Raw genomic sequence first — 19,316 nt, 5'->3', positions numbered from 1 at the left:
TACTGGAAGTCCCATCCTCAGATTTAAATTCAGCAAAAGCTTCCTGTCTTGTTGAATGAAGCTATTTTAAAGACCTGACCTTTCTAACTACACAAACAACTGAAAAGACTGTTCTTTTTCACATTCAAGGCTAACTTCTAATATCTCACATCTCTAGGATCTCTAGTCTAATAGTCTTCTGTAAACAGGTCTCTGTCATTTTCTCTGTGTATGACATCATCTTAGGTGGTCTAGGAATATATTAAAACCTCTTTTAGATTAATTTAAAATATTATTCCATGTTCAATATTTTTTTCATTTGCCCAAGTTCACAATCTGAGAGTACATTACTTTTTGATCTGTAGGGAGAATATTCTATGATATTGTTTAGGAAATCTTAGTAATTATGTGGTTTGTACCTATCTTTATGCTTCTAGAATTGTCTAACCAAAGTTTACTGTAGAGGTCAAACAACCTCTATGGGGGAAGGTAAATGACTGCAGAGAATGCTTAGATACCAACTAAGTCTTGTTTTAGTTTCACTCAATATTTGTGTTTGTTTTCCCAAAACGTGAATATACTTACTGATATACCTCTCAATAGACCTTGCCTGGGAACTGCTTTTTCTGCAAAATTGCTTAACTGCCTGCAATGCATGTGCTGCTACTCTTGGTCAGAACCCTATATAATATAAACCAGTCAGAGATCTTAAAAAAAGAGTCTGGAGGGAGTCACTGTATTTTGTCTAAATTTCTCTTTTGCCATGTAAATTACTTCAATTCTTTCTAAAATTATTTCAATTTTTAGGGGTTCATTTTGCAACTATCAGATCTTATCCACCCATTCATCATATCTAATTAGTTATCTGACCTTATAAACTCCATTCTTGTATCTTTTCTCCCCAGTCACATATCAGTCAAGCTACTTCTGATCCTTATCACCCTTTAACTGGAAAATTTCAGTAGTCTACAAATTAGTCTCCTGCATCTACTGTCTTTTCATCTAGTCCTTTTCATACCTAGCTGCCAAACTGATTTTCCTGAAGCCCAGTTTTTGTTTAATATATCACTCTTTTTTTTAAGAGCACCCAAAGATTCCCTGTTGTTTGTAGAATACAACATAGACTCCTCCTCTTGACGTTTAATTCCTTTCACAAGGTAGTTTTTAAAATGTCTTTGCAGGTTAATTGTACAATATCCCTCCTCACATACTAAATCTTCAGTCAAACTGACTGACTTCCTGCTTCTGTTATATGACATTCAATGCCTTATTTTCATAATGGAAACACTTTCCCTCTTTCAAATTGTCAAGGCAACTGATGGTTCAGAAGATAGACAGCTAGGTCTGGAGTAAGGAAAATTTGAGTTCAAATCCTGTCTCAGAGAATATAGGTGTTTGACATTGAGTGTTAGTTTATCTCAGTTTCTTCAACCTAGTATGCACTTGATAAATGCTTATTCCCTTCTTAGGATCTCTAATTTCCTTTCAGGTTCAATTTAAGTGTTTAAGTTTCCCTAGTTAAAAAAGTAAAGGGAAGGATAATTGATGGACTCTTAATTCTTTTCTATATTGTAATCAAAGATCATATACAAATAGTCTTGGTAATATGAGATTTTTTGCTTTAAAATTTCAAAAAAAGTCAATTAGATTTAAGCTTTATAAAGGAGACTATGAAGTGACAAATAAAATAATGAAAATGAGGATCCATACTTTCACTTGAATTTTCAATTAAGATTAATTTGAATCAATAATTTCAGTTAACTGTATTTTCTATCTGAATAGCTATTATTCCTGGTGTTTGAAAATTTAATAATGGAATTCCAATAATACTTCAAGATTGGGTTTTAATCTCTAATGGACATTTAAATTTTTCTTTTGAAACTCCCTGCCTTGAGCTTCCTAACTATTAGAAAGTTCAACTCCTTTGATAATTAGGGATAGGACTTAAAAAAAAATATTGGATTCCATATGCCTATTCAGTTTTCTTTAGTGGTGGTGAGCTCCCATGGAGTGATCCTCTCTATTTACACACTAGTTCATTTTGTTTATTTATTTCTTCTCAGTTAGGTCAGGTAAACCTGAAATGTAGTTACAGCCACACATCGAGTGGGGAAATTCAGGCTTTGGAAGAGTAAATTTAGAAAGCTTCAATGCAGCTCTTTTAGGGATGCATACTTGATCCATACTTCTGGATGAGTAAAAATTAAAAGTCACTTCAGTACTACTTTTCTTTAGGCATTTATTAAACGATGGAATTCAAGAAGTTGCTTTTGGCCATTAATTTCTGACCATGGTATTATGTGATCTAAAGGAAATAACTGGAAGTGTCTAGGAAAAGAGAGAATAACAACAAATGGAGGTATGGTAGGTATCCACTAATTAATAACAGGGAGACACAAATAACTATAAATATTTTGGCTTTCTAGTTTAAATGTATTTAGAGAGGTAGCTATTAGTCTGTTCCTGAGATGGTAAATTCCTCCTTACTATAATGCAGTCCCAAAGGCAGCACCAGAGAGAAGAAACAAAGCACCCCAGGCAACCCCACCCTCAACCATTCTCTTCTCAACAACACCCCTTGTTCACAAAGCCCCATTCAATTATTCTCTTTGTTTGTAATGTTTACTTTTTTTTTTTATTCAACTCTCTCACTCCCATCCTCTGAACAATCAGCTAGTTGGAGTCTGAACCTAGAGTCTTTCCACACATTTATAATGCTTCTCAGTCCCTGATCACCACATACACAAACTGTCCTGAGGATTCAGTTATTTCAATACTTTTTCTCAGGTTCTATCAAAGTTTCCTCTTGGTCCTCTGCTATCAATGCCCCCTTCAAAGAAATGATTCTGCTGCTGAGTATTCACAGTAAGGAAGAGGAAGGGTTTAAGACATATCTCACTTCATGTTTAAAACTTTCATTCTCTTAAGTTGTGTAAAAGTGATAGAATCTGTACTTGCTCTATTTTACTAGGAGATCTTTTTCTCTTATGATTTTGGGAAATTATCTTTTATTCCAAATAAGTATTTTTCCTTCTTACATAGGAGGTTGTTTACTATTAAATGATTTGCTTTGATAAAACTGGATTTCAACTAACTCAGCAGATAAGTTGTATGTTGGCAAGGTTTTAGGTAAATTCTCAGTTTAAAAAAAAAAAGAAAAAGGAAGAAAAAAAATGAACAGAATGAGAACTCTTTAGAATGCTTATAGAAAACACCAGCAAGTAAAAGTAACAAACTAATGAACAACAGCAACAAAAACATGTATACTCTATTGTGAAAATGACATTTTCCTTTCATATTATTTTATTAAGTTTGGAATAATCAATTCTACATAAGATTTATGTAGGAGTCATTCTTTAAGATGCAATGAGCATGATAAATTTTGGACTCAGAAATATTTTTAAAATGTGTATTTTGCATAATAAGTCCAGACACCAATGACACAATTAGAAAAGAGACTTTATTTCCTATGTATATTTTAAAAATTGTAAATATCAGGGTTTCCCATAAGTATTATAAATTTACTTTTTTACACAATTTTTTGATTTTAAAAGCTTAAGAAGCAAACACTTAGCAAGGCTGCTTAATATAGAGGATTATGAAGACAAGCAAAAAAAATTTTAAGTATTTAAAATCTCTGATAAAAGTTTGGTAATGTACATGTAAAAAGGCACAATTGATTTTAGAGGATATATATATATATATATATATATATATATATATATATATATATGATTTTTGAAAAAATCCACAATAATGCAAATCTTACTTTCATGAACTAAAGAAATGGAATAACTTTTTTTCATGATCTGGAAGTTTTTCTATTTTCAGAGTATCACAACATATATTTCCAGAAAATTTTGTACTAGAATAATGCCACATAATAATTAAATAAATAATAAAAGAATAGTATGCTATATTATTCTAATAATTTTTATCAGTAAGTAGAGGTATACATAAAATTGGAAAATTTCCATAAAATTGGAAATGGAAAAATTCATCCATTTTTAAAAAATTAAAATTTTAAAATAAAAAATTTTTAAAATTATTCTTTTTTCCTGGAAAAAAAAGGAAAATGAGTCAATATTTTCCTAAATTAGATACATTCAATAAGGAACATCTGTATGCAAGTCCTTATTCATCTTAAAAACAGTAATAAATTTAGTCATAGGTAAATGAAAGGTTTCACAGATGACTTAATTTGCTGTGGGAACCTGAGTTTCCTCTAATGTATAGCCTCTGTATTTTGCTGCCAGTGACCTTCAGCACTATCCACCTGCTGGAAGCCATGTTTGATTCTCTGACCAGGGAGATGCCGGCTTGACAGCAGAATGGTATCATAGGACAGAGTGATGGAATTTTTCTTTCTCTGTCATCATTAAGGGGGTTCCCCCTATGGTGAAGGGAATGAAAAGTACGATTTAATGTTCTCGGGAGAGTGGCAGGGGGAAAAAAAAAGACTCAAAGCTTCACATGCTGCTTTCGGAGTGGGCCATTTCAGTGCTTGTGGCGAATGGGATGTCCCTGTGGAATTTACCATAGACTGGTCTGAAAAGAAAAGGATTAAGACCCTTTTAAGGATGGAAATGTAACAAAGGGAGCACTTTTATGATGTAGCAGCATAAAATAAGGGGCTCTATTGTGCAACTGATTGCCAAAGATCTTTGAATTGAGCAGCCTGCATTGGTCTGGTCTCTTCCCTGAGGGTTTAGAGGCTTGTACAAAATGATGTGTCTACACTAGAATCAGAGTACTGCTCTCATTTAGGGGCAAATAAGAGATTATTGTATTGGTTTGTTTCTACATCATTTTTTTCCACACCTACCGAAAAGTGGCCTGTAGGGAGATTATACTCTAGTGAAAGTTGCTGCTAATTAAAACAAGTAATTAGTGTTCCTCCAGGCTTTGCGGTTTCACTCACTTTTGCCCGCCAGACAACATTAGTTTAAAAGCAATCCAATTTCTAGCAATAACAGACTGTAAAAAAGTCATTTAACAAGTATATAAGTGTAAGGTTACAGTTCAGGCTTTGATTTATCTCTTCTGGGCTATTTAGAAATGCTGTTGCAAAGTTGGGGAGGGGAGGGTTTAACTAGTATTTTTTTTTCTCCTTTTCATTAATTTTTTTTAATTTAAAAAAAAACCTCAAGTATCAATGCATTTACAAACATGACATACTCAAACTGGAGGAGTGAGATTTCACAAACCGCATTAGGAAACCAGAATTGAATTTAATGCTGTTTTCTCACAGAACCCTCACTTAGCATTTTGTAAACAGATCATTTCATTAAATCCTTTTGTTCTTCTTCAGCCTTTGCTGAAACAGGGACTTTTTATTGACTGGCTCTCATTGAAATGGATAGGAGCAGTAGAATTTAACACAAAGCTCTATTACCTCTTTTTTTTCCCTTAGAAGCCCAAAATGACTCACATGGCTTAAGTCCACAATTCTAGAGGGAAGATTTAGTTAAGCTAGAAGCATATTAAGGAATGGTAAGATATTTCATTATTAAGGTTATGGAAATGAATAATTTTTAAAACTTATAGCATTGAAATATCATGCCTGCTTTGTTGGAAAAACTTTATAGTGCTGGGTTTTTTAAAACTTCTGCACCATGACTTTTGACTGCTATTCATCAGGTAATGTACTTCAGAAGTTAAAAGGAAGAAGACATAGCTACTGGTTTTTTATGGTGCCGAATATAGCACATCTCCAAAAAATATCCATATTTACTTTTGTTTCCAGAAATTTAAACATCCTAGTTAAAGTAATTCATAGCCTTGCTAATTTTGAGTTTACAATAGCTTGCCAAATTTTTTCTTTGCTATGTGAAACTTTCCCTTTATTCCCGAATCATAGATGCTGATTTTAAGATTTTTAAAAACAAAACAAAACTTTTTCCCCCTGGAATTTATGATAATGAACTAGATGTTAAAAGTAATAAAATAATGAATCAAAAATATTTATGAAGGACCTATTATAAGTCAGATCTTACAGATACAAAGATAGAATGGAAGCAATCCTTCAAAAATGTAGGCATAAATTAAAAGTAATTAAGTACTTGTAACATGGAAATTGTTTTCCATCAAAGTAACTTATTTTCATGAATATATAACATAAGGACATTGTGATGTGATAGAAAGTCACAGTAGATAGATAAGCTAGGAAGGTACTGAATTCATATCTTCCCAGAAAAAGCTGAAGTTATCCCAGGCAAATCTTCTTTAAAAAGAGGTTTGAGGTTTATTGTATTCTAGATGATTTTTCAGCTCAAAGTCTAGGATCCTATGACTGAATCTGTGCAGGCATAGAACATTGCATCTGGAATTAGGTATCCCTGAATTCAAATCTTCATATTTTTAATGGGCAAAGGAGTCAGTTAATCTCTTTCTGACACAGTTTCCTTAAGTGTAAAAAAAAAGTAATAATAGCACTTAGATTACAGGGCTTTTGAGCTCATCAAATGCAATCATATTTGTCAATTTGTCAAGTGCCTGACACTTTGTTTCCTAACTTCCTTCATCTCTGTGATAGAGAAAACTCCCTTTAGCAATGTAGACTAGAATTTTCTCTACAATAATTTCTAGAGCGTTGCCTAGAACTTCCAGTTTAAGTGACTTAGCTCAGATCATACAGGCAATGGCAGAACCTATACCTGTTTTCCTGGCTATAAAATTACTTCTTAATCTAGTAGGGCATGCTGCCTCTCAGGAAGATTTCACTGGGGGGTCGGGGGCACCAAAAAATCATAAGGCAGAACTTATAGTTGGAAGGGTTCTAAGAGATCATGAAACTGGAAGAATTAGGAAATAAAAATAAATATAGAGGTCATTTATTCTTTCTCTATTTTTCCCAATTAGGTTAGGGGAATTAGAATCCAGAGAAGGGAAGTAATTTGCTTTGACTTAGTTGATATCAGTTCCAAATCTGACATTTCATGCTATATTTACTTATATACAAACACAGAGAATCTATAATTCATGATTACAAGGGGAAATGCACATACAATTGTATATGTGAAGCTAAAGTGTAATGTGACACATTTTGATGTGTGGCTTATGGAAGCAGTCTCATTACAGTGAGTCCATACTTAACAGTGAAGAATAAAAGCATTCTAATTTTTTCTATATGGAGAGAGGAAATTATGCATGAAGAACAATATGACTCAGTTGTCTATGTTTGGAAAACATTTGGTCACAGAGAGTTATATTTATAATTATGAGTAGCAACATTATACCAAGAAGTACTTTTTAAAAATATATATTAATGAATATTGTCTTTAATATGATCATCATATGGATCATATTCCAATAAAGAAAATTTCTTTTAAAATGGTATGTTATGTGGTGAAACTTAACTGAGACTTTGGGTGAATACTAGGGAATCCTCCTGACACTTAGAATTATTCATGACAGGATTTTCATGGACTTTCTCCTTCTAAAAAGCTTTCTTTTGAAATAAGTATTTGATAGTGCTTTTATATGTTTCAAATCAAATTTAGAAAGCATATATAGAGTATCCCTTTGATCTATGAATGTGTCTTTTACTTCAGTGTTGATAGACTACAGAATGTGACTGGAGCAGAACAGGCCATGGGGCACGAGAGGGCAGAATCAGCTCTGACTTGTAAGGAAAGACTAAACTCTTTATAGATTGCTACAGAAACATAAGGGACAGCATAATAGCTCTCATTTTATGTATTAAGTCATATTTGCACAACAATTCCATTATAACACACAAGACAACCTTTAAAAGTAATTTAAAGGCACCGAATGTATAAATGATGGGACCCAAATAAAAGAGAACAATTTTCTTATATGATCTTTCAAAGACCAGATGTCTTTTGTAAGCAATTTTAATGGTTATTTGATTCTATTTTAAAGACGGTTTGATCTCAAGATTCACCCATATCCTAAATGCATGTTCCAAATACATTTATGTTCCTTTCAAGTTGGCTATTTAAAAACAAAACAAATTTTTTTTTTAACAATGCTACTTATATAACTTGTTCAGCTCAGTCTGAAAGGCTTCTTCTTGAAAGTAGACAATTCTCTGAAACCTAAATTTAATTCTTATTAGAACTAATTTCTCCAATAGTTTTATATTAAGATGTGCTATTTAAATATAGGGAACAAAAATATCAAAAGTTATGTTTTTTAGTTTATTTCTTTCACCTTGCATAAATATTAATTAATCAATATTTTTTAAATGTTCCCCATAGCATAGTCCATATATATTGATCTAGAACAAAGAATAGATAAAAGAGGTAGTCACCTAGATCATAATTTCCATGGAGGGACAATTTCAAATATTATTTTATTTAAATGCACATATTTTAATACCAGAAAATGCAATTCTTTGATTCATTCCCTCCTTTCTTTCCTTCCTTTCTTTCTTTCCTTTCTTCCTTCCTTCCTTCCTTCCTCCTTTACTTCCCTCCTTTTTTGTCTTTGTTTATACATTTTTTAAATATCTTTCATTCTTTCTGCTTGAATGGCAAATAGTAAGTAAATGTTGACTGATTTATTTCACAGTAGGTTTTACATGTGTTACAGTGAAGGGAACAATATTCTTCAGTGAACAGTAACATACTGGAAAGGAGCACACGTTTTAAATGGTGTCCTCAGTAAACAAATACTCTACTTGAACTCTACTAGTGACAATCTTCAAGGATTATGAACCTCACTATCCAATGAGTAAGACCGAAATGACCCATGAGTCTGTATGAGGGAGATCCTCAACAGAAAGCCAAAGATTTTCTCAGCAGTAACTGGGTAAAAAGAAACTTCTGAGTGGAAAGTCAAAGTAGTGAAAATTTTTAAAAATTACAATAAATTTTTATCTTATTTAAATATAGATGATGTGAAAACTATTTACCTATCTATGTATGATATTTACCAATCTATGTATAACATTTTTCCTATAGAACTCAAAGCCCTTTAAAGTGATTTTGTATAGCACAATATTTTTTGTGGAACCAAACAATAATATTAGGCAGACTGTGCTTTTAAGTCAATCTCTTTCCCCATGAATGTGCCCAATTTTTTAAAAAATACAAAAGAAAAAATATTAAAATAGTGACCACTAAAAACCATAACTAGTTCTGAAAAAATCAAGTTATTTAGACTTCTATGCACATTACTTTGTAATAGAAATAGAAAATCAAAATCTCAATTTAAACAGCCAGATTGACTAAGAATACGGAAGTATACCATATAAGTTTACCTGTATCAATGTCATTTCTCAATTATCAAACATTATAACTAAATAATGTTGCAAAGTAGAGCAATCACATTTACCTCTCTATGTATAGCATTTCTCCCATAGAATTCACAGCTCTTTAATATGATTTTGGATAGCTCAATATTTTTTGTAGAATCAAACAATAGTATTAAGCAGATTGTGCCTATAGGTCAATTTCTTTCTCCATTAATATAACTTAAGGCAGCATAAGTTCTCATGCAATTTAATTTTCAGTGTTGTTTGGTATGTCAACACATACTTTGCACACTATTTTGTCACAGATTCCCATTTTATCACCTTAATTTGTGTTTTTAAATAATCTAACATACTTAGTGTGATTTTTGTAACATTTTGGGGTTGAGATGTTTTCTATGTTAAAACTGCTAAAGTTGTTTGATGTGACTCACAATTTACAGGAAACCACATGGTGCACATTCTTTTTAGGAATACTCTTATTCACAGCAAGGTAAGGTAACTATCTAGAACTGAAGACCAGAAATAAATTCAGATATATTTGTAGAAGATTGCTTAGTAATTAAAAGTAGCATGCTGAGTTAAAGAGATAGAAATAAAACATTGAAGCATATCATGATAAACTTTTACACTTACTATGATACTCATAGACCTAGACATATCTGGGGCTTTTTGTCACTGCTATCTCAGTGAAAATAAGCATGGACCTTATATGTTGTGAAATGGATTTGATTTCTATGAATCATAGTTTCCAGGACTTGCAAGCAATTCATTCCTTTCTAATCATCAATGTAGTATTTTTTTAACACTATCTTAGACAATCAGCTTTCCAAATTCAGTTAAAACACTTTACATTATTTTGGATTTTTTTAATCTCACAAGACAGAACATGCTATTCTAAGAGTTCTGATAATTTGAAAACTAAGCTCAAAATCAATCTTTCTACAATTTCTACTCATTGGTTCTTATTCTGTTTACTAAAGTTGATTGGGAAAAAAATCCAATCCCACGTGTTCATGAAAGTCTTGAAAACATTTCATAAAGCCATAGAATCCTAGTATCAGACAGACCCCTGGAGCTATTTCTTTCAACCCACTATTTAAGAGTGTTTTTCTACCTTATATCTCTCCACCTGCCCAAGTTTTTTGTTGGTTTCTTTAGTTTTTGGTTTTTGCAAGGTAATGGGTTAAGTGATATGCCCAAAATCACACAACCAGGTAATTATTAAGTGTCTGAGGCCAGAGTGAATTCAAGTCACCTGATTCCAGGGCCAGTGCTCTATCCACTCTTCTACCTAGCTGTCCCTAAGTTTTTTTTTAATCAAGGTTAATAATCTATTTATTTTCTTTCATTCATTCCTCATGTCTCATGATCTCCTCTTAATGATGCTATTCTGCTTTATTATTAAAGTCATTCTGCCTTATAATCTAAAGTCCCTCTAAAAATGTGAACCCCCCTCCCCAATAGATAAAAGAGAACAAATATGATTTAATCCATGTGGTAGGCAATCTATTCAGTTCATTTAAATTCAAATAGCATTTATTGTCTATCTCATCTATTGTTTTGCATATAATAATGTCTTTAATATTATGTGATAAGAGAGAGAGATAAAGTGTTCAAAATGTGAGAAGTGATTATCCTGCTTTCATGCCTCCCTTCTTACCCCAGCCTGACTACAGTTGGGTTATTGTGTTCAATTTTGAGTACCACTTTTTGAGAAGCATATGAATAGTGCAAAAATGCTCAGAGAAGAATAACCAGGACATTGAGAAATTACAGAACATTCAATACAAAGAGAGGATGAAGGGAATATGAATGTTTAGCTTGGATAAAACAATACTTTAATATGGACATAATAGCTATCTGGAAGTATTAGAAAATTTATCATATAGAAGATAGATTATATTTATTTTGCTTAGTCTGTAGAAATCAGAGCAAAGGAAGACAATTACAGAGATATAGATTTAACCTTGTTCTAATGATAATATTTCCTATTAATTAGATTCATTGCTAAATTGAGATCACCTATCTTAGGAACTATTTGTCTGCTTTCAGCAGAAGTTTTCAAGTCAGTTGATCAATTGGAGAGAATGTGAAGTATAGGTTGGACCAGATGATGCCTGAAGCCTCTATAATTCTGAGATTCCATTATTCTATGATACCAAGTTTGCCTTCACTTTTAAATATTCAATTCACCAAATTCATGAAATATTTATAAAGTGACTACTATATGCTAGACCTGGTTTTAGGTCCTGAGGACAGAATGGCAAAAAAAGTCCTTATTTACCTTCAAGGAGCCTGCATTCTCCTTGGTGGATAGAACATGTTCATAAATATTGTAAGATACGTACTTAAAATACATATGTAATGAAAAAAGATTTTAAGACTTTCAAAGGAGATTAGGACTCTAAAAGACCCAGGTGAGGAGAGAAGTCATTTCAGGAATAGGGACAGTCAAAGGAAAGACAATAATATAGGAAAAGAAAGTTTGCCAAAAGAGAATATTGATTAAGCCAATTTGACTATAACATAGAGAAGAAATTATTTGTAATGAATATAACAAATTAGCTTGAAGCCAGATTGTGAAAGGTTTTAAAATGTCAAATAGAAGAATTTGCATTTTATCTTAGAAGTAGCTACTGAAGTTTTTTTTGTATTAAGGGAGTGACATGATAAATTATACTTTAAAAATATTAATTTGGCATTTGTGTAGTGGATGGAATGAAAAGGAAAAGACTAAACTCAGGGAGAACAATTAGGAGTTTGTATAGTATTAGTCCTGCTGATAGGGGCATAGATTCTAAACTAGATTAATTGTGGTATAAGTGGAGAGAAGAGGGCAGATGCAAAAGATGATGTGGAAGTAGAATTGATGTCATCAATAGCTATTGGATATGGTTTGGAAGTGAAAATGAAGATCTGAAGATGACTTCTAAGTTGTTATGCTATAGAAATTATGATAGAGAGTAAGTCTTTGAAGAATAAAAATAACTAGTATAAAATTGCACGGGATCAGTTTTAATGAAATAATATAAATTTATAAAGAACCCTTTTAACACAGTTGTAAGACTTCTTCCATCAAATATGTGAGAGGTAAGTGAATATGGTCACAAGAAGACAGATGACAGGGAATTTAGACAAGGGTTTGGAAAGTGAGGAGCAATAATCAGGACAAAGGGGCAAGTAGGTCAACAGAAGTATAAATCCAAACCCATTTGAAATCAAGATTTTGAAGACAGAAAACAGATTTAGAGGATGGATCATGATCTGGGAAAGAAGATGGAAATGGCTGGAGAGTTCTATGAAAATGGGTAATGGTTTAAAGAGGATTGAGACAAATGGACAGGAGAGTATGGTCAGAGGAATTTCAGTTATAGATAATAGAGGTGAGATAATTTTAGATCATCTTGAGAACAAGAGTATGACCCCACTCTCTATGTAGTTGAGGAACAGTGAAGAGGCAGATGATAGAAGTTTAAAACATTGATGAATGAAAAACAAGAGATTTGGGAGAACAAAAATGAACTTTCTAAGTATAAAGGCAGGGGTTGGGGAAAAAGGAGAGCAGTAAGTCAGGAATTAGACTTCTTGACAAAGGAAAGGTAGAGAGGTGTCATCAGGATCAGTTTAGAGTGCTATATCTGGATGATGAGAATTTTTAAGAACTCACAGAGTAAATGTGGACAACAGTCTTCTTTCTTCTTGACTTGGTTCCCTGATGGTGGGGGGAGAGAGACAGGAAAAAGTGCAGCCACTACTGAGAAGATATCTAGGGAGGTAGTAGTAGTCATAGTAGTGTAAATTGGAGGACAATAATGGAACTAAAGGAAATTAAGTTGGTAGAAAACCTCTTCCCCTCTAGAAAGCTATTTTTCCAACATAAACATTTTGAAACAAGAAAAGAGCTCTCCTTTTCCCCAACCCCTGCCTTTTATACTTAGAAACTTCATTTTTGTTCCCCCAAATCTCTTCTTTTCCATTCATCAATGTTTTAAATATGTAGTATAGTTCATGATATTTCTAGTACACAAAATTAAGATTATATGAGAAATCTCTTTACCCCAATTGCATGCCTTATTCCTATCTAATTATGATGTAGAGAATTATTAATATAGCTTTAATTCTGTTAAAAACTTGTTAATTGTAGAAGGCTGCTTGCTCCTAAGATGCAAACTGACCTTGATTGTTGATTGTATCCTGTCTCCCCTTGATGCTGTTGTTTCTATCTTGCCCCCCATTTTCTCCATTGCCTAACCTTGGCTATAGACCCTGGCATGACAGGAAATGACATGTTGAATTTGGGGATCAAGCACTTTGGGATAGGAAGGCCCAGTATGTACCTTGGCATTGGAAGATACCTGGCCCAAAGTGTAAGACCACTCCCCAAGCACCACCCCTTCTCAACCTACCACAAAAGAGTATTTAAGAGGAAGTGCCACAGTTTTGTCCTTTTCTTCTTTGACTCTAGCAGGATGAATTTTTCTCAAGCTCTTTCTTAGAGCACCATGGGCTTCCCCCTTGCCAGATAACCAGACTAAGCCAAGTCTCATGAATTCCTGCCCTTTTCTTTCTCCCTTTATCTCTGTCTCTGTCCCTCTGTCTCTGTCTCTCTCTCTCTCTCTCTCTCTCTGTCTCTCTCTCTCTCTCTCTCTCTCTCTTTCTCTGTCTCTCTCTGTCTCTCTCTCTTGCGCACACACACACACACACACACACACACATACACACACAGACACAAAAACACACTTTCACTCAAACTTCACCTATCCTATTCTTAAACTGGTTACTAGTTTTTTTTTTCCTAAGAGATTTCATCTGTATATTTGTAATAATTTGCCATAACAAAATCCTGAGCAGTTTTAACATCCCAGAGGGCGTACAAAATCCTTCGCCCTTTCAGTGGTCTTAGATCTTTTGTCTTCAATCTCTAAATCTTTAATAATTGAAAACAATGATATTGTTTTAAATAGCAGATATATATGTGCATATATATATATGTATATATATATATATACATATATATTTCCTAGGCAGCTGGATAGCACAGTGAATTGAGAGCAGGCCTTGGATCAGGGGACCTCAGTTTAAATATTACCTTAAAAACAATAAGGTTATGATTCTTCCTAAGTCACTTAACCCTGTTTGCCTCAGTTTCCTTAACTGACAAATGAGATAGAGAATGAAATGTAAAGGACTCCAGTATCTTTGCCCAAAAATCCATGGGGTACACAGAGGCAGAAAGAACTAAAAACAACAACTTAACAATAGTAACAACAATTTATCAACAACTACCTTGAAAGGAAGAGTGGATGTATTTATTTCTTGTTTCCATAATTTTGTTGTCTTGTTCTGTTAACAGCAAAGCCTTTTAACTCTTCTGTTACTAAAATTAACTTTCCTAATTTAAACATTGCCTTGAAGACTAAAGATAGAGAAATCAAAATTTTTAAATGTACTTTACAACCTCACTTTCCACAGCACATTTGAAAATGTGCTTTGGGGGAAAATAGAAATCTAATTCCACCTTGATCTGACAATCTTCAGATACTTGAACGCATCTCTCATATATCACCTGAATTTTTTCCATGGCACACACATTTCAAATTCTTTCACAAAATTTTAAAAGGAATGCCTATTACAGATGCTGTCTGACCAGAGCAGACAAGCAAGATACCAATACCTTCTTATTGCCGGATACTCTTCCTCTTCAATGCAGTCCCAAATTACTTTTTTTTTTTAAAAAGAAAAAGCTAATAATTTTTTTTACTACTCCATTATACTACTGTTTTATATTGAACCTGTATTACAAAAACAGTCTGTAAATTTTTTAGATAATTTGCCAGTTAGTTATGGATAATGTGAAGTTCATTTTTGAACCCAAATATAAGACTATATTGGTCACTACTGAATTTTATCCGTTTAAATCCATGCATGTTCTGGTCTAATCAGATCTTTTGCAAACAGGAATGCTTATTATTTCTTAAAATATGAACTTAAGGGGCAGCTAGGTGGCGCAGTGGATAAAGCACGGGCCCTGGAGTCAGGAGTACCTGGGTTCAACTCCAGTCTCAGACATTTAATAATTACCTAGCTGTGTGGCGTTGGGCAATCCACTTAGCCCCATTTGCCTTGAAAAAACCTAAAAAACAAACAAACAAACAAGTATGAACTTAAAAGCTTACAACAGTTTAAGGAAATAAGGTATATTGTTCTCTGTATAGTAAATTTAGTCACAGAGTGAGATTGTTGGCTATTTATTCCTTCCCATTCTATATGAAAAAGAAAAAGTTCATGCAAACCCATGATCTTTCTGGCATTTTATATAAGTCCTACAGGGTAGAAAGGTTGACCAAATGCTGTTTTCTCTCTGATTTTAGAATGTTAATAGGCTTCTTTAACTTCTCAACTTTGCCTCTCTTTGTGTGTGGCAAGACTGTCAGCAAATTGTAGATTTGTGGATTAGCCTAATAAAAGAATCACTCCTGAACTCTTAACTATAGATCAAAGCTCACCACCCTTTTAAATTTGCTGTATTTCTGTAATGCCTAGACATATGTCCTTGACTAATGTGTTGGTTTTGCATAGAAGTAGACAGGCATGATTAGATACTCCATGCAGTATTTATGTAGGATAGCATTCTTAACAAAAGTACAATACATGAAAATACAACAATGTGTAATTAAAAAAAAATTCTGCCAAAGTGCTACAAGCAATCCATTCCCCCAAACCCCAGAAATTGTTCAGAAATGAGTTCCTTTAGTCTAAGACAACTAGTAAAATGCAACTTGAATACATTTAAGTCCTTATTACTGTTCCTTGATAATAAAGAAAAGAATGCCCACTTCGTCACAGCTCAGACTTCTAGGAAAATTAGGGTTTAGACGAAGAAATAGAAACTGTAACAAACTCTGAATTTGGGAATCATGGCACTGGATTCTAATGACCTCAGAAGAGGACCAACACTCCCAAAAGCAGGTGATGTTCTCAGATCATCCTGCCAATTTATCCTGGCAGGGATCTTCAACCTAATCTGACTTGGCTAACCCACTGCAGCCAGGTGGGTGGACTTTTGCCATAGGCAAAAACCTATTGTCGTGATTGGCAGTCCTAATATTTTTCTCTCTCTGACCCTGGACATGGCATACCTTTGCTTCGTCTTCAAGCATATGATTTTTTTTTGTCCAGTCTGAAGCCCTCACTGTTATATGTAAAATAATGTTCCTTCTTTTCAATTGCAATGAAAGCAATGAGGGTACTTATCAGAAAGGTCCCAAAACCTCATTCTTCAGGCAAATCTCCAAGACTGCTTCTTTCCACTTTTTTTAGTTCACTCTCACTGTCTTGAGCACATCTGATCACTGTCTCATCCTTGACATTCCTCCTTGCTTACTGCTTCACAGATATAATGATTTCTTTACTCATTCCCAATTTACTTTGTTGGTCCTTTCTTAATTGTGCTCATGATATATAGATAACCTTGAACAATTTAGACTTAGAATCTGTTTCATTTTGTCTTGTGTTCCTTAAACAGAACTATTCATAACCCTGAGTGATTCCTAGGAAGACAACCGAAAAGTCCAAGGACATGTCAAAATAAGCATATCAAATTCTTTCCCTCTTTTCAATAAATCATCATATCTTTTGGAATTCTCATTATTATTTTTCAACTTCTTCATGAGAATGATATTTGACTCCTTCCTTCTTTTTGACCTCATCACTGTCTTACTAAATTCATTGAACTGACTTTTTCCTCTTATGTTCCAAGTTATACTTGTTTGTGATTTAATTTTGACCATATCACAAATATAAAACTTGGTATATGCTGGAATGATTGTTGTAAATGTAGAAATGATTAATTGAGATCACAAGAGAAAACTCCTTTCATATGCTAAGTGAGATCACAAGAGAGAGACCCTTGGCTTGTTAATTAAGGCCTGAAATATTAAAATCCCCACTCCCTTACCTAGTTGTCTTAGTGGGAAAGGTGACACTACTAATCGTGTAAGGGATCAGAAAGTAGATTGGGGAGGCTGTCCCACAGAGGTGGGGCAGGACCTCACTGAGACCTCCTGACCCCCACCCTGAGGGAGATGGCTTGCCCACTTAGGATAAAAGGGGAAGCAAGAAAGAGATGCTCTCTCTCTTTTTTCTCACCATCAAAGACCAACTAAGCAGTTTGCCAGTCTGTGCTCTTCACTGGCATTGCTGTTGATTAAACTAAGCATTAAATAAGTAACTTCTGCTTGTGTAAAGTGAGCCCTCTTGTGTGAGTTCTTCACTGTTATTCATGAAGATTGTAAACTTGTGTCTCTAATAGTGGTTCAGAAGGTGTTTTAAGTATAGCAGTCAATTAATGGCCAATCTGGTCCCTTTTTGGAGGACATGAAAAGTTCGAATTCTCTTTCCTACCTTTTCTAAGGGGACCATTTATAAAACTTCATGGATGATAAATTAAATTTCTTTTCTCTGAACCAGTGTCTCCTACATGTCACAAATAAAAGCAAAACTTAGGATAATAATTTTTAAAAAACTAAACTGATTTTACTTTACTTATGTTATCATTCCATCTATTTTCCCCTCTGCTGCTGCAAAAGTCATCACCAATAACTGAAGAGATTGCTCATCTCTACCATATTCATCTATAGTTTCTTTGAAAGTACAATTTAGGACCTCTACCCACCTGAAATTTTCTTAATTGTTTCTACCAGTTCTACATAATTTGTATTGACCTATTTGTACACATTTTTTTTAATCTATTCAGTTGATTGGAGTAGGAGCTTTTTCTTTTCTTTCCATTTCTTTTCTTTTTTTTAATCCTCCATCCTTGGTACCCTATCAGGGCTAAATAAATGTCTATTTAACTGAATTGAAGAAATACCATAATTTCAAACTACTCTGCATTTTTCAACTTAAGTCTAAGTCTGTTTATCATCTCTATACTTAACATGACTTCCATCTTCCAAAATTCCCTTTCTCCTTTTTAATATTAAAGATATTCCTACCAAGCTTCACAGTACCATCAACATTAACAAAACATGGATTTATGAGGTCTTCTCTGATGAATCCCAAATATTCTAGTAATAATATCAAATTTGCATGTATGTGTGTTTGTATGTATATATATATGTATGTATATATATATATATATGTATATGCCTTACATACATTATTTCAGACATACAATTATCTTATGAGGTAGGCTTATAATTCTTACCATGTTATAGATAAAGAAATTTAACCTCAAAGAGTCAATTCAAAACTAAGTTTCTTTCTCCAATTTCTACATTTGTTCCATTGAGTTACTCTGTCTTTATTAGCAATCTGTTAGCAAAACGTGTTTGTAATATAACATATGATTTCAAGTAATTCTATTCTAGTGCAGTTTTGGTTGTGTTTGTTCTAGCATGTATATTTAATAATAAGACTTGTAAAAATATACTTTGTATATACCTTTTATAGTTCTATACAGTCTTTCTAAAATAAATCAGAATTCAATAAATACTGCTGACTGACTTTCTTTGCATCATAAATTTAGGTGTGAAATTCCTGACTCCCAGAAACTGAGGTGTGAAACATGCATGAAGCTATTTCTTAACTACCTATGGCATTATATATTTATTTTGGACTTACACTGACAGTATAGACATTTTTTTCAACAGCTTAGAACACTATCTAAAAACAGAATCAAATGATATTTATATTGGTGATGCTTCTCAATTCATGCTGTGCATCTCAAAAACAGCATCATGAGATACAAGGTGGAACTGATTGAAAGGCCCTCCTGTCTAACAGCTGCTCAGTGAAATGAATTTGTAAGCTCAGTCCAATTTATAGTAGACAGTAGTCCACCGGACAAAAGCCCAGTACAATAGAAACAATTTCCCCATATATTGGCAGGCTCATCCAAGATGCTAATTACTGACTATACTCAGAAATGACATTAGTCTTTTTAGTTGTCTTTGCTTGAACAAAGTTGATGCTGCCATTGTTAACAACCTTCTGGCATCTTTTTAAAAAGAACCCAAATGAGATTTTATAAATCCTGGAACTATAAAAATTATAAATTGGGATGGCATTGGATGCCCCAATAAACTTGAGTTTTCTTTTTAGCTTAGCTTTTCTA

This window comes from Macrotis lagotis, chromosome X (assembly GCF_037893015.1).
Source record: "Macrotis lagotis isolate mMagLag1 chromosome X, bilby.v1.9.chrom.fasta, whole genome shotgun sequence".
Lineage (NCBI taxonomy): Eukaryota > Metazoa > Chordata > Mammalia > Peramelemorphia > Peramelidae > Macrotis > Macrotis lagotis.
Note: the sequence above shows the minus strand (reverse complement) of the source record.